This window comes from Oncorhynchus masou, chromosome 29 (genome assembly GCF_036934945.1).
Source record: "Oncorhynchus masou masou isolate Uvic2021 chromosome 29, UVic_Omas_1.1, whole genome shotgun sequence".
In the NCBI taxonomy this organism is placed as follows: Eukaryota; Metazoa; Chordata; class Actinopteri; order Salmoniformes; family Salmonidae; genus Oncorhynchus; species Oncorhynchus masou.
Genome location: NC_088240.1, coordinates 628647 through 648325, shown reverse-complemented (window position 1 = coordinate 648325; position 19679 = coordinate 628647). Strand labels below are relative to the sequence as shown.

The following is a 19679-nucleotide window of genomic DNA, read 5'->3' as shown; positions in this document are numbered from 1 at the left end:
TAGCCTGGTCTTTAGGCTCTAGTCTGGCCTGGTTGGGTCTTTAGGCTGTAGTCAGTCTGTAGCCTGGTTGGGTCTTTAGGCTGTAGTCAGTCTGTAGCCTGGTTGGGTCTTTAGGCTGTAGTCAATCTGTAGCCTGGTTGGGTCTTTAGGCTGTAGTCAGTCTGTAGCCTTGGGTCTTTAGGCTGTAGTCAGGTCTGGTTGGGTCTTTAGGCTGTAGTCAGTCTGAGCCTGGGTCTATCAATCTGCCTGTAGTCAATCTGTAGCCTGGTTGGGTCTTTAGGCTGTAGTCAATCTGTAGCCTGGTTGGGTCTTTAGGCTGTAGTCAGTCTGTAGCCTGATAGGGTCTATAGCCTGTAGTCAGTCTGTAGCCTGATAGGGTCTATAGCCTGTAGTCAGTCTGTAGCCTGATAGGGTCTATAGCCTGTAGTCAGTCTGTAGCCTGATAGGGTCTATAGCCTGGGTAGCTCAGCCCTAGTCCTCATCTTTTCCTAGCTACCACTCTCCCGTCAGTTTGGTGCTTTGGTCCCGTTTGGGCGGGGCAGGGCGCGGCCCCCGCCGTAACGTTGCATAGCCTGAGGACATGTACCCGTGGCCCCCGCCCTGTCCACCCCTCTGCTGGTCCAGCAGCAGCTCCGGGGGAGGAGGAGGCAGGGCCATGTCGTCCATGGAGACGGGCTCCAGCCGGGAGGAGCCGTGACGCGTGAGGGAGCCGTGACGCGTGATGGACTTCCTCTTCAAGGTCCGGTTCAGGTCCTCCAGGAAGTTGGGTTGGACCGAGGAGAGGGTACCAGCCCCACCCTTAGGCCCCCCAGGTTGGGTGGGGGGCAGGGGACAGACGAAGGGCGGGGGGGACAGGGGTAAGGGGTCTTGGACCGTGTTGCTCCGGGACAGCCTGTGCAGTGTCGGAGGCGGAGTTTTCTTCAGAGACTGGGTCTTCCATGATGATTGGCTGACGGGGTGGGAGATGGGCATGGCCTGCGGTTGGGGGTTGACGACTGCGACCCTGGGGGCTCCCGGGTGGAGCTCAGAGAGGAGGGGGGGCGGTGGGAGCAGCTCAGAGTCGGGAGGAGGTGGGGGGAAGTAATCGAGCTCTGAAGGAGGAGAGGGGAAGTCTCCACTAGGCTGGCAGTGCTGCCCTGTCTGTAGACCCTGGAGGACTAGAGGGAGAGCTGACAGGTTCAGCTTGCCTGGTTTAGGAGGAGCAGGAGGCCCCAAGTCCTTAGCAGGAGATCCAGAGGAGGAGGCAGCAGAGGAGTTGCAGGAGCCGAGGCCAGGCTGGGCAAACTTACTGACCAGAGACTCCACCTTCTTAGGCTGCCTCTGGACCTGGGCCTCTTCCTGGTACTCCCCTGAGGAGTCCCCTGAGGACTTGATGGAGGAGGCGCGCTGGGGGGTGGGAGGAGGCCCCCTCTTCCCGAAGGAGCCGGTTGAGGTGGAGGAGGGAGACTTCTTAATAGGAGAGCCCATCTTGGCAGGGGAGAGAGGGGGAGGAGCGGGGGTGGGGACGGAGTGGGGAGGAGGGGGGAAGTCCAGGCTGTCCTCAGGGGGAGGAGGGGGGAACTCTGGGGACTGGGGGGGGATCTGACCCCCAGGCTGCCATCTTGGTTTGGTCTTGACGGCCGGGGGGGACTGGGGGGGCAGGGGGGCTCCGGGGAACTGGTTGACTATCTGTTTGACCAGGGAAGGGGTCGGGGATATTGGGGCGGACAGGGGGAGGGTCTTAGAGGAGAAGCTGTGCTGTTTGGGCATGGTGGGAGGCGGCTGATTGGGCGAATGGCCTGTCGAGAAGCTCTGCTGCTTTTTCATTGGACCAGAAGGAGGGGAGGGTGAGACTGGGGACAAGGGGATCCCCGGACCAAAGGTCTTAGGAGCAGTCTGGGGCGGAAAACACCAGAGAAGGTTCTGGGAGGTGCAGGGGGTGACATGGGGGGAGAGGGCAGGAGGAGGGGGACACAGGTTGGCCATCCAGGTCGGAGAAGTCGTAGTTCATATTGGGGAACTTTGGGCCAGGAACTGCTGCAGCCCAGTGTTACTGAGAGGGGGCACTGGTGGTCCTCTTCTGGGGGAGGAGGGGGGGCAGGGTTTGGGCCTGGGGGGAGGAGGAGAGGGGATGAACGGAGGAACAGGGCTGGGGGGCCAAGCCTCAGAGAGGCCATGGCAGAGCCTGGAGAAGGCATGGAGCAGGGGGAGGAGGAGGGGGAGGGTTGTGGAGAGTGGGAGCCAATGGCATGGTGTTGTAGTTGGGTTTGACAGACTGGAGGGGAGGGGCTGGAGGGCCTTGTTGCTGCCCCATTGGTTGGACATTGTAATGATTGGCAGTCTGGTTGGCGCCACCCTGCAGGCGGGCAATGGTGCTGTACTTAACAAACAGGGTGGGGCGGCCTGGTGAGGGGGTTGGGGAGAGGTGGAGGAGGAGGAGGGGGAGGGTCGGGGGGAGAGGGCGAGGATTCAGGGGAGACACTGGTGTAGCTGGTTCGGGATGGGGGGCTGACTGGTGCATGGGGGCAGCGTCAGAGGGTAGGGTCTGCTCACTGACTCCATCCTCAACTAGAGAGGGAGAGAGAACAAGAGGGAGGGAGGGAGGGAGAACAAGAGGGAGGGAGGGAGGGAGGGGAGGGAGGGAGGGAGGGAGGGAGGGAGGAGGGAGGGAGGGAGGGAGGGAGGGAGGGGAGGAGGGAGGGAGGAGGAGGGAGGGAGGGAGGGAGGGAGAAAGAGGGAGAGATAACGAGAGAGAGAAATCTGAGTTAGATTATGATATAGAAGTGGTTACATTACTACTATTAAGATGGTAGAAAGCAAACATTGTTATTTTAAACTGCCAGACTGGGTAAAACACTGGAAGACATTAGCGTCCTATTTTGGTAGCACTGCATTGATGCATAACATTCAACAGACCACCTGTACATTCAGCAGACCACAACAGACCACCTGTACATTCAACAGACCACCTGTACATTCAGCAGACCACAACAGACCACCTGTACATTCAGCAGACCACCTGTACATTCAACAGACCACCTGTACATTCAGCAGACCACCTGTACATTCAACAGACCACCTGTACATTCAGCAGACCACAACAGACCACCTGTACATTCAGCAGACCACCTGTACATTCAACACAGTAACACACAAGTGCTGTAGAGTAACACAGTAACACACCAGTGCTGTAGAGTAACACAGTAACACACCAGTGCTGTAGAGTAACACAGTAACACACCAGTGCTGTATAGTAACACAGTAACACACCAGTGCTGTATCGTAACACAGTAACACACCAGTGCTGTATAGTAACACAGTAACACACCAGTGCTGTATAGTAACACAGTAACACACCAGTGCTGTATAGTAACACACCAGTAACACACCAGTGCTGTATAGTAACACAGTAACACACCAGTGCTGTAACACACCAGTAACTGTGTGTAACACACCAGTGCTGTGTGGTAACACAGTAACACACCAGTGCTGTAGAGTAACACAGTAACACACCAGTGCTGTAGAGTAACACAGTAACACACCAGTGCTGTGTGGTAACACAGTAACACACCAGTGCTGTGTGGTAACACACCAGTGCTGTGTGGTAACACACCAGTGCTGTGTGGTAACACACCAGTGCTGTGTGGTAACACACCAGTGCTGTGTGGTAACACACCAGTGCTGTGTGGTAACACACCAGTGCTGTGTGGTAACACACCAGTGCTATGTGTAACACACCAGTGCTGTATGGTAACACAGTAACACACCAGTGCTGTAGAGTAACACAGTAACACACCAGTGCTGTAGAGTAACACAGTAACACACCAGTGCTGTAGAGTAACACACCAGTGCTGTAGAGTTACACAGTAACACATCAGTGCTGTAGAGTTACACAGTAACACATCAGTGCTGTATAGTAACACAGTAACACAGTAACACACCAGTGCTGTATCGTAACACAGTAACACACCAGTGCTGTAGAGTAACACAGTAACACAGTAACACACCAGTGCTGTAGAGTAACACAGTAACACACCAGTGCTGTATAGGAACACAGTAACACACCAGTGCTGTATAGTAACACAGTAACACACCAGTGCTGTATAGTAACACAGTAACACACCAGTGCTGTAGAGTAACACAGTAACACAGTAACACACCAGTGCTGTGTGGTAACACAGTAACACACCAGTGCTGTAGAGTAACACAGTAACACACCAGTGCTGTGTGGTCAGAAAGACCGTCACGAGTCTCACAGCCTCAGTTAGCAAACATCATTAACCACACATTAAACCACTTGTTACCAAGGGTGACCCAGTTCTGTTAGTGTTCTGAAGAAACGTGCGGATTACAGAAGTCTAATGTTAAAACGAGAGTAACCCCCCCAACCTCAAACCTCCGTCCCTCCAGTGCACAGGGGCACCGTATGAACCTTGACCTTCCTCTCCTGGGGAGAACAGCGGAGGGGAGAGAGACAGTCAGTCACCCCTGGAACGGGCCATGAAATGACACCGCAACACTGATGTCCCGACTACATTCTAGGGTCAGCCCGGACCACACTGTGCTGGCTGTGATAGTGTCTGGAACCATACAGGGAAGGACAATATGGTGGATGTGCAACCAGGCCAGTACAGCTCGGCCTGGCTCGGTTTGACCCTACAGTGGGAATCGGGCATGACAGAATGTCAGTCAACCTCCTAGGGGTAAAACTGAGGCAGGTCAGGTGAGGACAGGTCAATAGAGACAGGAAATACTGAGGCAGGTCAATAGAGACAGGTGAGGAATACTGAGGCAGGTCAATAGAGACAGGTGAGGAATACTGAGGCAGGTCAATAGAGACTGAGGCAGGTCAGGAATGAGGAATACTGGGGCACTGAGGCAGGTCAATAGAGACAGGTCAATAGAGACAGGTGAGGAATACTGAGGCAGGTCAATAGAGACAGGTGAGGAATACTGAGGCAGGTCAATAGAGAGGAATACTGAGGCAGGTGAGGACAGGTGAGGAATACTGAGGCAGGTCAATAGAGACAGGTGAGGAATACTGAGGCAGGTCAATAGAGACAGGTGAGGAATACTGGGGCAGGTCAATAGAGGCAGGTGACAGGTGAGGAATACTGAGACAGGTGACAGGGTAAGGTGAGGAATACTGAGGCAGGTCAATAGAGACAGGTGAGGAATACTGAGGCAGGTGAGGAATACTGAGACAGGTGAGGAATACTGAGGCAGGTGACAGGTGAGGAATACTGAGGCAGGTCAATAGAGACAGGTGAGGAATACTGAGACAGGTCAATAGAGACAGGTGAGGAATACTGAGGCAGGTCAATAGAGACAGGTGAGGAATACTGAGGCAGGTCAATAGAGACAGGTGAGGAATACTGAGGCAGGTCAATAGAGACAGGTGAGGAATACTGAGACAGGTCAATAGAGACATGTGAGGAATACTGAGGCAGGTCAATAGAGACAGGTGAGGAATACTGAGACAGGTGACAGGTGAGGAATACTGAGACAGGTGACAGGTGACAGGTGAGGAATACTGAGGCAGGTGACAGGTGAGGAATACTGAGGCAGGTGACAGGTGACAGGTGAGGAATACTGAGGCAGGTCAATAGAGACAGGTGAGGAATACTGAGACAGGTGACAGGGTAAGGTGAGGAATACTGAGACAGGTGACAGGTGAGGAATACTGAGGCAGGTGAGGAATACTGAGACAGGTGACAGGTGAGGAATACTGAGGCAGGTGGCAGGTGACAGGGGAATACTGAGGTGAGGAATACTGAGACAGGTGACAGGGTACTGAGGTGAGGAATACTGAGACAGGTGACAGGGCAGGTGACAGGTGAGGAATACTGAGGCAGGTGACAGGGTAAGGGTAAGGTGAGACAGGCTGTCAGTACAGGAGGAGGCGGTACCTCATCCTGGGTGCCTCTCTTCCAGGCCTCGGAGAAGATGGAGCTGACCTGGCTCTGAGATCGGCTGTGGCCTGACAGGTTGTTCTCTGACACAGCAACACCACTATCACTACTGCAGTGGGTCGACTGGGACTCTGTAGGGACAGAGAGGAGGGAGGGAGAGATTGAAGAGGGGGGAGGGGGGGAGCGAGAGGAGAGCGAGGAGAAAGAAAGTGAGAGGGTGGAGAGGAGTGTTATAGCAAGAACCAATATTATTATTTATTCTTTAAATATTTTTTCCCCCAATTTCATGATTACAATCTAGTCTCATCGCAGCAACTCCCCAACGGGCTGGGGAGAGGCGAAGGTCGAGTCATGAGTCCTCGGAAACATGACCTGCTGAAGCCGCACCAATGTGTCAAACACCGTTCAACTGACCGAGAGGGTCAGCCTGCAGGCGCCTGGGACCGCCACAAGGAGTCGCTAGAGCACACCACGGCCGGTAATGACACAGCCTGGGATTGAACCTCAGGCTGTAGTGACGCTGCAACACTGCAATGCAGTGCCTTAGGCCGCTGCGCCACTCGGGAGGCCCCGCAACTATAAATACTATACTGTGGGTAACTGCTGCAGCGTTGGGGACGAATCCATTTCAATCTGTCATTACAGGAAGTAAACTGAAATTACAGGAATTCTACTTCCTGAAATGACTGAATTGAAATAAAAATAGACCCTGCTACGTAGCGGAGTGTGTGTTGTGTTGTAGGTGTGTGTCTGTCCGCCACCACTCACCGGGCAGGCTGGAGGAGCTGGATCCAGACTTGATAGAGGAGCTAGAGAGAGAAGACCAGTCGTAGGCTGCCTCAGTCCTCTTCATAGCCTCCTGGTAGTTCACATACAGGGTCTTCCCATACTGGAGACACAGAGATCAACAGACATCAGGGTGTATTCATTAGTCAGTCAACAGACAGGGGTGTATTCATTAGTCAGTCAACAGACATCAGGGTGTATTCATTAGTCAGTCAACAGACAGGGGTGTATTCATTAGTCAGTCAACAGACATCAGGGTGTATTCATTAGTCAGTCAACAGACAGGGGTGTATTCATTAGTCAGTCAACAGGGTGTACATTAGTCAGTCAACAGACATCATTACTCAGTCAACAGACATCAGGGTGTATTCATTAGTCAGTCAACAGGGGTGTATTCATTAGTCAGTCAACAGACAGGGGTGTATTCATTAGTCAGTCAACAGACAGGGGTGTATTCATTAGTCAGTCAACAGACAGGGGTGTATTCAATAGTCAGTCAACAGACAGGGGTGTATTCAATAGTCAGTCAACAGACAGGGGTGTATTCATTAGTCAGTCAACAGACAGGGGTGTATTCAATAGTCAGTCAACAGACATCAGGGTGTATTCATTAGTCAGTCAACAGACATCAGGGTGTATTCATTTGTCGGTTTGCAACGTAGAAAAATGGTTTGCATCGGAAACTGTTTACACCAAGCGCAAAACGTTCTGCAACGAAAACTAGAGTATCTATTTAACAAATTGATAGTGAATAGAGCCCAGCTTTCTCAAATGTTCCCACAGCATTCAGTCAGAGCCAAATACATAAAGTTTGGCCATTGAGGTATTCTGTCCAAGATGTTCTGTGAGTACCCAGACTATGGCTCTGCTTTCCACGACTCTCTCCCTCTCATTCCGCTGTTGCTGAGGTAACGTTACCTTGGCGATGCGTATCCCATTGATCCACTGGTGTAGGGTTCTGACATCATCACAACACAGGTACTTGATGTACTGGGATTTCTTCTGGATCTGAGGATGCTGAACAGACAGACAGTGGGACATGTTAATGACGAATGATACATAGATACAGAACATGTAACGACGACGCTTCACAATGATAACATGTTTGGATTTGTGTCTTTAATCTCTCATGGGACAGATTCTGCTGACCAAATTATACAAGGTTTTAGTTCTGGGTTAACTGAGATCTGGGCACGGTTTCTCGATAGCGATGGAACTTAGGCTTACGAGTTTTTTAACGATGGCACATTTCCGACAACGGACGAAATATGTAACACGCGCTTCCCCAAACAACGCGCAGAGGGAACTAAGCTAAGTGCGTTGTTGGAGCATGTGGCGATGCAGATCCCACCGAAAGAAAGGGAGCTCTGCTCTTGGATCAGAGGTCCAATAGAAAATGTTGTTAACATTATAATTATTTCACAACAATGACGACAGATCGGCTCCTAGAGAGATATTACCACCGACGGCTGCAAATGTTGCAGTGATTGGGGACACTGCCCTGTGTAGGGTGCTGTCTTTTGGATGGGACGATCTAAACAGGTGTCCTGACTCTCTGTGGTCATTAAAGGTCCCATGGCATTTATCCTTAGAGGAGGGTGTTAACCCCGGTGTCCTGGCTAAATTCTCAAACCATCACGGTCACCTAATCATCCCCAGCTTGGCTTATTTATCTCCCCTATAACTATTCCCCAGGTCGTTGCTGTGAATGTCAACTTACCTGGTAATATAACTGAATTATATTTAATGACGTCGTCCCGGTTTCCTTTTGAAGCATGTTTTCACACCCACTTGAAAAGACGTTGGCAAGTTTAGTCAACATTGTTCTGAGGTTATTGCGGTCACAGTCTGATAAATCATGTGTTTCTACGTTTAGCTGAGATCTTCTGTGTATCAATTGACGCTGGAGGGCAAAAAAAAAAACATCTAACGACGCACTTCTACAAGTGGCCTGAGGCAGGTGATTAGGAGCGTTTTGAAGAGCAACGTTAACGACAGTGGTTTTAGGAAACAGCTCGGAGATTTAACAATGCGCCATCAAAGGGCCGAGGGTGGGTCGAAGCTCATTTACAATTAGGAGAAAAGCAAAACATGACCTCAGCCAACATGACCTTGGCTGCTGAAGGTTCATTCAACCCAGTCAATATTCATATTAACAGTCAATATTTTGGTAACAGAAATAGCTATATAGGAATGACAGTCCATCCAAATCAACTTGGCTCCTGGACCCTGTCCATGCATGTTAAGGCTGCGTTTAGACAATGACTTATTGTTGACCCAAGCCCTGCTTAGATAATCCCTACCATTGAGACAATGACTTATCAATGACCCAAGCCCTGCTCAGATAATCCCTACCATTGAGACAATGATTTATCAATGACCCAAGCCCGGCTCAGATGATCCCTACCATTGAGACAATGACTTATCAATGACCCAAGCCCTGCTCAGATAATCCCTACCATTGAGACAATGACTTATCAAAATATAAATATATATACACTGCTCAAAAAAATAAAGGGAACACTAAAAATAACATCCTAGATCTGAATTAATGAAATATTCTTATTAAATACTTTTCTCTTTACATAGTTGAATGTGCTGACAACAAAATCACACAAATGATCAATGGAAATCAAATTTATCAACCCATGGAGGTCTGGATTTGGAGTCACACTCAAAATTAAAGTGGAAAACCATACTACAGGCTGATCCAACTTTGATGTAATGTCCTTAAAACAAGTCCAAATGAGGCTCAGTAGTGTGTGGCCTCCACGTGCCTGTATGACCTCCCTACAACGCCTGGGCATGCTCCTGATGAGGTGGCGGATGGTCTCCTGAGGGATCTCCTCCCAGACCTGGACTAAAGCATCCGCCAAGTCAAGGACAGTCTGTGGTGCAACGTGGCGTTGGTGGATGGAGCGAGACATGATGTCCCAGATGTGCTCAATTGGATTCAGGTGTGGTGAACGGACGGGCCAGTCCATAGCATCAATGCCTTCCTCTTGCAGGAACTGCTAACACACTCCAGCCACATGAGGTCTAGCATTGTCTTGCATTAGGAGGAACCCAGGGCCAACCGCACCAGCATATGGTCTTACAAGGGGTCTGAGGATCTCATCTCGGTACCTAATGGCAGTCAGGCTACCTCTGGTGAGCACATGGAGGGCTGTGCGGCCCCCCCAAAGAAATGCCACCCCAAACCATGACTGACCCACTGCCAAACCGGTCATGCTGGAGGATGTTGCAGGCAGCAGAACGTTCTCCACGGCCGTCTCCAGACTGTCACGTCTGTCACATGTGCTCAGTGTGAACCTGCTTTCATCTGTGAAGAGCACAGAGCGTCAGTGGCGAATTTGCCAATCTTGGTGTTCTCTGGCAAATGCCAAATGTCATGCACGGTGTTGGGCTGTAAGCACAACTCCCACCTGTGGACGTCGGGCCCTCATACCACCCTCATGGAGTCTGTTTCTGACCGTTTGAGCAGACACATGCACATTTGTGGCCTGCAGGAGGTCATTTTGCAGGGCTCTGGCAGGGCTCCTCCTTGCACAAAGGCGGAGGTAGCAGTCCTGCTGCTGGGTTGTTGCCCTCCTACGGCCTCCTCCACGTCTCCTGATGTACTGGCCTGTCTCCTGGTAGCGCCTCCATGCTCTGGACACTACGCTGATAGACACAGCAAACCTTCTTGCCACAGCTCGCATTGATGTTCCATCCTGGATGAGCTGCACTACCTGAGCCACTTGTGTGGGTTGTAGACTCCGTCTCATGCTACCACTAGAGTGAAAGCTCCGCCAGCATTTAAAAGTGACCTAAACATCAGCCAGGAAGCATAGGAACTGAGAAGTGGTCTGTGGTCACCACCTGCAGAACCACTCCTTTATTGGGGGTGTCTTGCTAATTGCCTATAATTTCCACCTGTTGTCTATTCCATTTGTACAACAGCATGTGAAATTTGTGGACAGAGTGATTTCACAGAAGTGTGATTGACTTGGAGTTACATTGTGTTGTTTAAGTGTTCCCTTTATTTTTTTGAGCAGTGTATATATAAAAATATATATACTCACATCGCTGGGTTTTTAGCCCAATTTAGTTATCAGGGCACCAAGGTCCAAACCTAGGTCATCTTTTCTAATTAAAAAAATAATCTATATATATATATAAAAAATATATATATATATATATATATAAAAATATATAGATTATTTTTTTAATTAGAAAAGATGACCTAGGTTTGGACCTTGGTGCCCTGATAACTAAATTGGGCTAAAAACCCAGCGATGTGAGTTGAGGCAATGTAGATGATTTCTCAGTAGGTTTATACACTGTGCCACTAGATGGCAGTGTGACGCTGTATAAGCTCCTCCGAAAGGCAGACTCGGTAGAGATCCAACCAGTTGACGATCTGTCATTCAGGGCAGGTGGGGCTCTGCCTGTTTTGCATGTTATTTTGGCATTAAAACGTGTCACATATCAGTTTGTAAATAATGTAAGTCATTGAGTTAATAATAAAGTCGCATACAAACATCTTATTGGTCTCTTTTTTGTTTGTTCTTTTTGTTTTCTTGAGTAAGGCAGCTCCAAAACTCAGGTGTTTCAGTGCTTTCTGTGGTGGTGGGGCAAGCCAGCAGAAAATACAGTGTGTTGCGCCGTGATTGGCTCAGTGTTCTGTCACTCATGGGGACTTTATGTCACTGCCAAGTATAGGACGAGAGCCCATCGAGTGCTGCCATAGATTTACATTAGAAGTGCCCATCCAAGAAGACTCAAGGTCATTGGCCACAGATAAAATTTCAAATCACGTTATATGTACAGTAGCTTTGATTGGACTGATCATGTCAACATCATATGTGCACAATCTTAGTTAGCAGTCATCATCATGAATCAGGTCGACAATCTACTGGCATATGAAGAGTAATAATGAAGAGAAATTATAGATAAAACGTATCAGTGCTCATCGGCCATTGGACATAAACATTACACAACAAGTTAGAAATCGCAAATTCAACGATGAGGGGTTTGGAAGGAATCAGTGACAGCGGCTGTGTGGTCCGAAATCTGTGATTAAGTGTCTCTTTTCCAAGTTTAAAATGATAAACATTCAACATTGGCTGTCAATGAAGCATGATTTGTGCTGCACTCAAAACAACTGTTAACAACTTTCTAAGACTGTGAAAATACGTTTTGAACGGTCAGCCGGGAAGAACTATTGGATATTAGAGCGGCAGTAACTCACCAGCATTATGTCCAGGAATACGACTTCCCTTTGTTCACTCTCACCAGAGCAACTTAACTCATTACAGAGGCCGACCCAAAACATCACCGACGGAGGAGAGGCACTCGAGGTGACCTGCTGGTTCGACTTAGTAGGAGCACCACCCACCGCTTCCGAGTATACGCTAATGTTCAGTCTTTGGATAATAAAGTTGATGAGCTTAGAACAAGGATTTCTTTCCAGAGAGACATCGGGGCCTGTAACATAGTTTGTTTCACAGAAACATGGCTCTCTCGGGATACTCTGTCGGAGTCGGTAAAGCCAGCAGGATTCTGCAGACAGGAATAAATATCTCTCTCTGGGAAGCAGAAGGGCTGAGGGGTGTGTTTCATGATTAACGATTCATGGTGTAATTCTAGGAACATACAGGAACTCAAGTCATTTTGTTCATCCGACCGAGAATACCTCAAAATTAAATGCCGACCATATTATCTCCCAAGAGAATTCTCCTCCGTCATCACCACGGCAGTTTACGAAAACCTTGTCGGCCCTCAAAGAATTTCACTGGAAACCATGAAAACCATATATCCTGATGCTGCATTTATTGTAGCTGGGGATTTTAACAAAGCAAATATGAGAACAAGGCTACCTAGATTCTATCAGCATATCGACTGTAGCACTCGCTCAGGAAAAACACCAGACCACTGCTCCTCTAACTTCCGTAATGCCTACAAGGCCCTCCCTCGCCAGCCTTTCGGAAAATCTGACCACAACTCCATTTTGCTCCTCCCTTCCAATAGGCAGAACCTCAAACAGGAAGTACCCGTGCTAAGGACTATTCAACGCTGGTCTGACCAATCGGAATCCACGCTTCAAGATTGTTTTGATCACGAGGCCTGGATAAGTTCCTAGAATAATATCGACGTACACATTCGGTGAGTGAGTTTATAAGGAAGTGCATAGGAGATGTTGTACCCACTGTGACAATTAAAACCTACCCTAACCTGAAACCGTGGACAGATGGCGGCATTCAGCAAAACTGAAAGCATGAACCTCATTCAACCATGGAAAGAGGCCTGGGAATATGGCTGAATGGAAACAGTATAGTTATTCCCTTCGCAAGGCAATCAAACAAGCAAAATGTCAGTATAGAGTTAAAGTGGATTCGCAATTCAACCGCTCAGACACGAGATGTATGTGGCAGGGTCTACAGACAATCACGAACTACAAAGGGAAAACCAGTCATGTCGCTGACATCTTGCTTCCGGACAAACTAAACACTTTCTTCACCATTTTGAGGAGAACACAGTGCCACTGACATGGCCCGCTGCCAAGGCTCTCTTTCTCCGTGACGTGAGTAGGACAGTTACGAATGTAACTGAACTGAATGACTATCGCCCCGCAGCACTCTCCTCCGTCATCATGAAGTGCTTTGAGAGACTAGTCAAGGATCATATCACCTCCACCCTACCTGACACCCGTAGACCCACTTGCTAGTCACATGTATGTGACCAATAAAATATGATTTGAATTGTAAATCCTGCGTCCAGTTGTTTTTGAAAGCACTGAAAATCCAGAGAATGGCAGAGTTCAATGACTAAATTGGCCCACGAAAGACTGCCGCGCCACCTTCCTGTTCAAGTGAGCACAGCACAACAAGGTGAGTCCAAAAATGTCTTGTTTGCTGCTACATAAATGATGTAATATACCAGGGAGATATGTATACTGTAGTGAAGAAAGTAATACTGTATGTTGTGTAGTAAGATGTTAGTATCCCATGTGCCTCACCCTAATAATTAGTTTTTTTAAAAGGCAGTAAATGAGGCTGAATGAACTGTTTCGCTGCCAGACAAAGCTCCGCTGATAGCCAGGTGTAGCAGTGGTAAGGTGCTGGGACTCTGCTGATAGCCAGGTGTAGCAGTGGTAAGGTGTTGGGACTCTGCTGATAGCCAGGTGTAGCAGTGGTAAGGTGCTGGGACTCTGCTGATAGCCAGGTGTAGCAGTGGTAAGGTGCTGGGACTCTGCTGATAGCCAGGTGTAGCAGTGGTAAGGTGCTGGGACTCTGCTGATAGCCAGGTGTAGCAGTGGTAAGGTGCTGGGACTCTGCTGATAGCCAGGTGTAGCAATCGTAAGGTGTTGGGACTCTGCTGAAAGCCAGGTGTAGCAGTGGTAAGGTGCTGGGACTGCTGTTGGGACTCTGTTGAGAACCAGGTGTAGCAGTGGTAAGGTGTTGGGACTCTGCTGATAGCCAGGTGTAGCAGTGGTAAGGTGTTGGGACTCTGCTGATAACCAGGTGTAGCAGTGGTAAGGTGTTGGGACTCTGCTGATAACCAGATGTAACAGTGGTAAGGTGTTGGGACTCTGCTGATAGCCAGGTGTAGCAGTGGTAAGGTGTTGGTACTCTGCTGATAACCAGGTGTAGCAATGGTAAGGTGTTGGGACTCTGCTGATAACCAGATGTAACAGTGGTAAGGTGTTGGGACTCTGCTGATAGCCAGGTGTAGCAGTGGTAAGGTGTTGGTACTCTGCTGATAACCAGGTGTAGCAATGGTAAGGTGTTGGGACTAAGTTGATAACCAGGTGTAGCAGTGGTAAGGTGTTGGGACTCTGCTGATAGCCAGGTGTAGCAGTGGTAAGGTGTTGGGACTCTGTTGATAACCAGGTGTAGCAGTGGTAAGGTGTTGGGACTCTGCTGATAGCCAGGTGTAGCAGTGGTAAGGTGTTGGGACTCCGCTGATAGCCAGGTGTAGCAGTGGTAAGGTGCTGGGACTCTGCTGATAGCCAGGTGTAGCAGTGGTAAGGTGTTGGGACTCTGCTGATAGCCAGGTGTAGCAGTGGTAAGGTGCTGGGACTCTGCTGATAGCCAGGTGTAGCAGTGGTAAGGTGCTGGGACTCTGCTGATAGCCAGGTGTAGCAGTGGTAAGGTGCTGGGACTCTGCTGATAGCCAGGTGTAGCAGTGGTAAGGTGCTGGGACTCTGCTGATAGCCAGGTGTAGCAATGGTAGGTGTTGGGACTCTGCTGAAAGCCAGGTGTAGCAGTGGTAAGGTGCTGGGACTGCTGTTGGGACTCTGTTGAGAACCAGGTGTAGCAGTGGTAAGGTGTTGGGACTCTGCTGATAGCCAGGTGTAGCAGTGGTAAGGTGTTGGGACTCTGCTGATAACCAGGTGTAGCAGTGGTAAGGTGTTGGGACTCTGCTGATAACCAGATGTAACAGTGGTAAGGTGTTGGGACTCTGCTGATAGCCAGGTGTAGCAGTGGTAAGGTGTTGGTACTCTGCTGATAACCAGGTGTAGCAATGGTAAGGTGTTGGGACTCTGCTGATAACCAGATGTAACAGTGGTAAGGTGTTGGGACTCTGCTGATAGCCAGGTGTAGCAGTGGTAAGGTGTTGGTACTCTGCTGATAACCAGGTGTAGCAATGGTAAGGTGTTGGGACTCTGTTGATAACCAGGTGTAGCAGTGGTAAGGTGTTGGGACTCTGCTGATAGCCAGGTGTAGCAGTGGTAAGGTGTTGGGACTCTGCTGATAGCCAGGTGTAACAGTGGTAAGGTGTTGGGACTCTGCTGATAACCAGGTGTAGCAGTGGTAAGGTGTTGGGACTCTGCTGATAGCCAGGTGTAGCAGTGGTAAGGTGCTGGGACTCTGCTGATAGCCAGGTGTAGCAGTGGTAAGGTGTTGGGACTCTGCTGATAGCCAGGTGTAGCAGTGGTAAGGTGCTGGGACTCTGCTGATAACCAGGTGTAGCAGTGGTAAGGTGTTGGGACTCTGCTGATAACCAGGTGTAGCAGTGGTAAGGTGTTGGGACTCTGCTGATAGCCAGGTGTAGCAGTGGTAAGGTGTTGGGACTCTGCTGATAGCCAGGTGTAGCAGTGGTAAGGTGCTGGGACTCTGCTGATAACCAGGTGTAGCAGTGGTAAGGTGTTGGGACTCTGCTGATAACCAGGTGTAGCAGTGGTAAGGTGTTGGGACTCTGCTGATAGCCAGGTGTAGCAGTGGTAAGGTGCTGGGACTCTGCTGATAGCCAGGTGTAGCAGTGGTAAGGTGCTGGGACTCTGCTGATAACCAGGTGTAGCAGTGGTAAGGTGTTGGGACTCTGCTGATAACCAGGTGTAGCAGTGGTAAGGTGTTGGGACTCTGCTGATAGCCAGGTGTAGCAGTGGTAAGGTGTTGGGACTCTGCTGATAACCAGGTGTAACAGTGGTAAGGTGTTGGGACTCTGCTGATAGCCAGGTGTAGCAGTGGTAAGGTGTTGGGACTCTGCTGATAACCAGATGTAACAGTGGTAAGGTGTTGGGACTCTGCTGATAACCAGATGTAACAGTGGTAAGGTGTTGGGACTCTGCTGATAGCCAGGTGTAGCAGTGGTAAGGTGTTGGGACTCTGCTGATAGCCAGGTGTAGCAGTGGTAAGGTGTTGGTACTCTGCTGATAGCCAGGTGTAGCAGTGGTAAGGTGTTGGGACTCTGCTGATAGCCAGGTGTAGCAGTGGTAAGGTGTTGGTACTCTGCTGATAACCAGGTGTAGCAATGGTAAGGTGTTGGGACTCTGCTGATAGCCAGGTGTAACAGTGGTAAGGTGTTGGGACTCTGTTGATAACCAGGTGTAGCAGTGGTGAGGTGTTGGGACTCTGCTGATAGCCAGGTGTAACAGTGGTAAGGTGTTGGGACTCTGCTGATAGCCAGGTGTAGCAGTGGTAAGGTGTTGGGACTCTGTTGATAACCAGGTGTAGCAGTGGTAAGGTGTTGGGACTCTGCTGATAGCCAGGTGTAGCAGTGGTAAGGTGTTGGGACTCTGCTGATAGCCAGGTGTAGCAATGGTAAGGTGTTGGGACTCTGTTGATAACCAGGTGTAGCGGTGGTAAGGTGTTGGGACTCTGCTGATAGCCAGGTGTAGCAGTGGTAAGGTGTTGGGACTCTGTTGATAACCAGGTGTAGCAGTGGTAAGGTGTTGGGACTAAGTTGATAACCAGGTGTAGCAGTGGTAAGGTGTTGGGACTCTGCTGATAGCCAGGTGTAGCAGTGGTAAGGTGTTGGGACTCTGTTGATAACCAGGTGTAGCAGTGGTAAGGTGTTGGGACTCTGCTGATAGCCAGGTGTAGCAGTGGTAAGGTGTTGGGACTCTGCTGATAGCCAGGTGTAGCAGTGGTGAGGTGTTGGTACTCTGCTGAAAGCCAGGTGTAGCAGTGGTAAGGTGCTGGGACTGCTGTTGGGACTCTGTTGAGAACCAGGTGTAGCAGTGGTAAGGTGTTGGGACTCTGCTGATAACCAGGTGTAGCAGTGGTAAGGTGTTGGGACTCTGCTGATAGCCAGGTGTAGCAGTGGTAAGGTGTTGGGACTCTGCTGATAACCAGGTGTAACAGTGGTAAGGTGTTGGGACTCTGCTGATAACCAGGTGTAACAGTGGTAAGGTGTTGGGACTCTGCTGATAGCCAGGTGTAGCAGTGGTAAGGTGTTGGTACTCTGCTGATAACCAGGTGTAGCAATGGTAAGGTGTTGGGACTCTGCTGATAGCCAGGTGTAGCAGTGGTAAGGTGTTGGTACTCTGCTGATAACCAGGTGTAGCAATGGTAAGGTGTTGGGACTCTGCTGATAGCCAGGTGTAACAGTGGTAAGGTGTTGGGACTCTGTTGATAACCAGGTGTAGCAGTGGTGAGGTGTTGGGACTCTGCTGATAGCCAGGTGTAGCAGTGGTAAGGTGTTGGGACTCTGCTGATAACCAGGTGTAACAGTGGTAAGGTGTTGGGACTCTGCTGATAGCCAGGTGTAGCAGTGGTAAGGTGTTGGGACTCTGCTGATAGCCAGGTGTAGCAGTGGTAAGGTGTTGGTACTCTGCTGATAACCAGGTGTAGCAATGGTAAGGTGTTGGGACTGCTGATAGCCAGGTGTAGCAGTGGTAAGGTGTTGGTACTCTGCTGATAACCAGGTGTAGCAATGGTAAGGTGTTGGGACTCTGCTGATAGCCAGGTGTAACAGTGGTAAGGTGTTGGGACTCTGTTGATAACCAGGTGTAGCAGTGGTGAGGTGTTGGGACTCTGCTGATAGCCAGGTGTAACAGTGGTAAGGTGTTGGGACTCTGCTGATAGCCAGGTGTAGCAGTGGTAAGGTGTTGGGACTCTGTTGATAACCAGGTGTAGCAGTGGTAAGGTGTTGGGACTCTGCTGATAGCCAGGTGTAGCAGTGGTAAGGTGTTGGGACTCTGCTGATAACCAGGTGTAACAGTGGTAAGGTGTTGGGACTCTGCTGATAGCCAGGTGTAGCAGTGGTAAGGTGTTGGTACTCTGCTGATAACCAGGTGTAGCAATGGTAAGGTGTTGGGACTCTGCTGATAGCCAGGTGTAGCAGTGGTAAGGTGTTGGTACTCTGCTGATAACCAGGTGTAGCAATGGTAAGGTGTTGGGACTCTGCTGATAACCAGGTTTAACAGTGGTGAGGTGTTGGGACTCTGCTGATAACCAGGTGTAGCAGTGGTAAGGTGTTGGTACTCTGCTGATAACCAGGTGTAGCAATGGTAAGGTGTTGGGACTCTGCTGATAACCAGGTTTAACAGTGGTGAGGTGTTGGGACTCTGCTGATAGCCAGGTGTAGCAGTGGTAAGGTGTTGGGACTCTGCTGATAACCAGGTGTAACAGTGGTAAGGTGTTGGGACTCTGCTGATAGCCAGGTGTAGCAGTGGTAAGGTGCTGGGACTCTGCTGATAGCCAGGTGTAGCAGTGGTAAGGTGTTGGGACTCTGCTGATAGCCAGGTGTAGCAGTGGTAAGGTGCTGGGACTCTGCTGATAGCCAGGTGTAGCAATCGTAAGGTGTTGGGACTCTGCTGAAAGCCAGGTGTAGCAGTGGTAAGGTGCTGGGACTGCTGTTGGGACTCTGTTGAGAACCAGGTGTAGCAGTGGTAAGGTGTTGGGACTCTGCTGATAACCAGGTGTAGTAGTGGTAAGGTGTTGGGACTCTGCTGATAGCCAGGTGTAACAGTGGTAAGGTGTTGGGACTCTGCTGATAACCAGGTGTAGTAGTGGTAAGGTGTTGGGACTCTGCTGATAGCCAGGTGTAGTAGTGGTAAGGTGTTGGGACTCTGCTGATAGCCAGGTGTAGCAGTGGTAAGGTGTTGGGACTCTGCTGATAGCCAGGTGTAGCAGTGGTAAGGTGTTGGTACTCTGCTGATAACCAGGTGTAGCAATGGTAAGGTGTTGGGACTCTGCTGATAGCCAGGTGTAGCAGTGGTAAGGTGTTGGTACTCTGCTGATAACCAGGTGTAGCAATGGTAAGGTGTTGGGACTCTGCTGATAGCCAGGTGTAACAGTGGTAAGGTGTTGGGACTCTGCTGATAGCCAGGTGTAGCAATGGTAAGGTGTTGGGACTCTGTTGATAACCAGGTGTAGCAGTGGTGAGGTGTTGGGACTCTGCTGATAGCCAGGTGTAGCAGTGGTAAGGTGCTGGGACTCTGCTGATAGCCAGGTGTAGCAGTGGTAAGGTGTTGGGACTCTGCTGATAGCCAGGTGTAGCAGTGGTAAGGTGCTGGGACTCTGCTGATAGCCAGGTGTAGCAATCGTAAGGTGTTGGGACTCTGCTGAAAGCCAGGTGTAGCAGTGGTAAGGTGCTGGGACTGCTGTTGGGACTCTGTTGAGAACCAGGTGTAGCAGTGGTAAGGTGTTGGGACTCTGCTGATAACCAGGTGTAGCAGTGGTAAGGTGTTGGGACTCTGCTGATAGCCAGGTGTAGCAGTGGTAAGGTGTTGGGACTCTGCTGATAGCCAGGTGTAACAGTGGTAAGGTGTTGGGACTCTGCTGATAACCA

General features: G+C 49.9%; 1 pseudogene; it reads right to left on the bottom strand.

Moving 5' to 3' along the window:
• Positions 1-252: 252 nt before the first annotated feature.
• Positions 253-19679, bottom strand: part of LOC135518892 (ras-associated and pleckstrin homology domains-containing protein 1-like) — a 132889-nt pseudogene continuing 113462 nt past the window's right edge.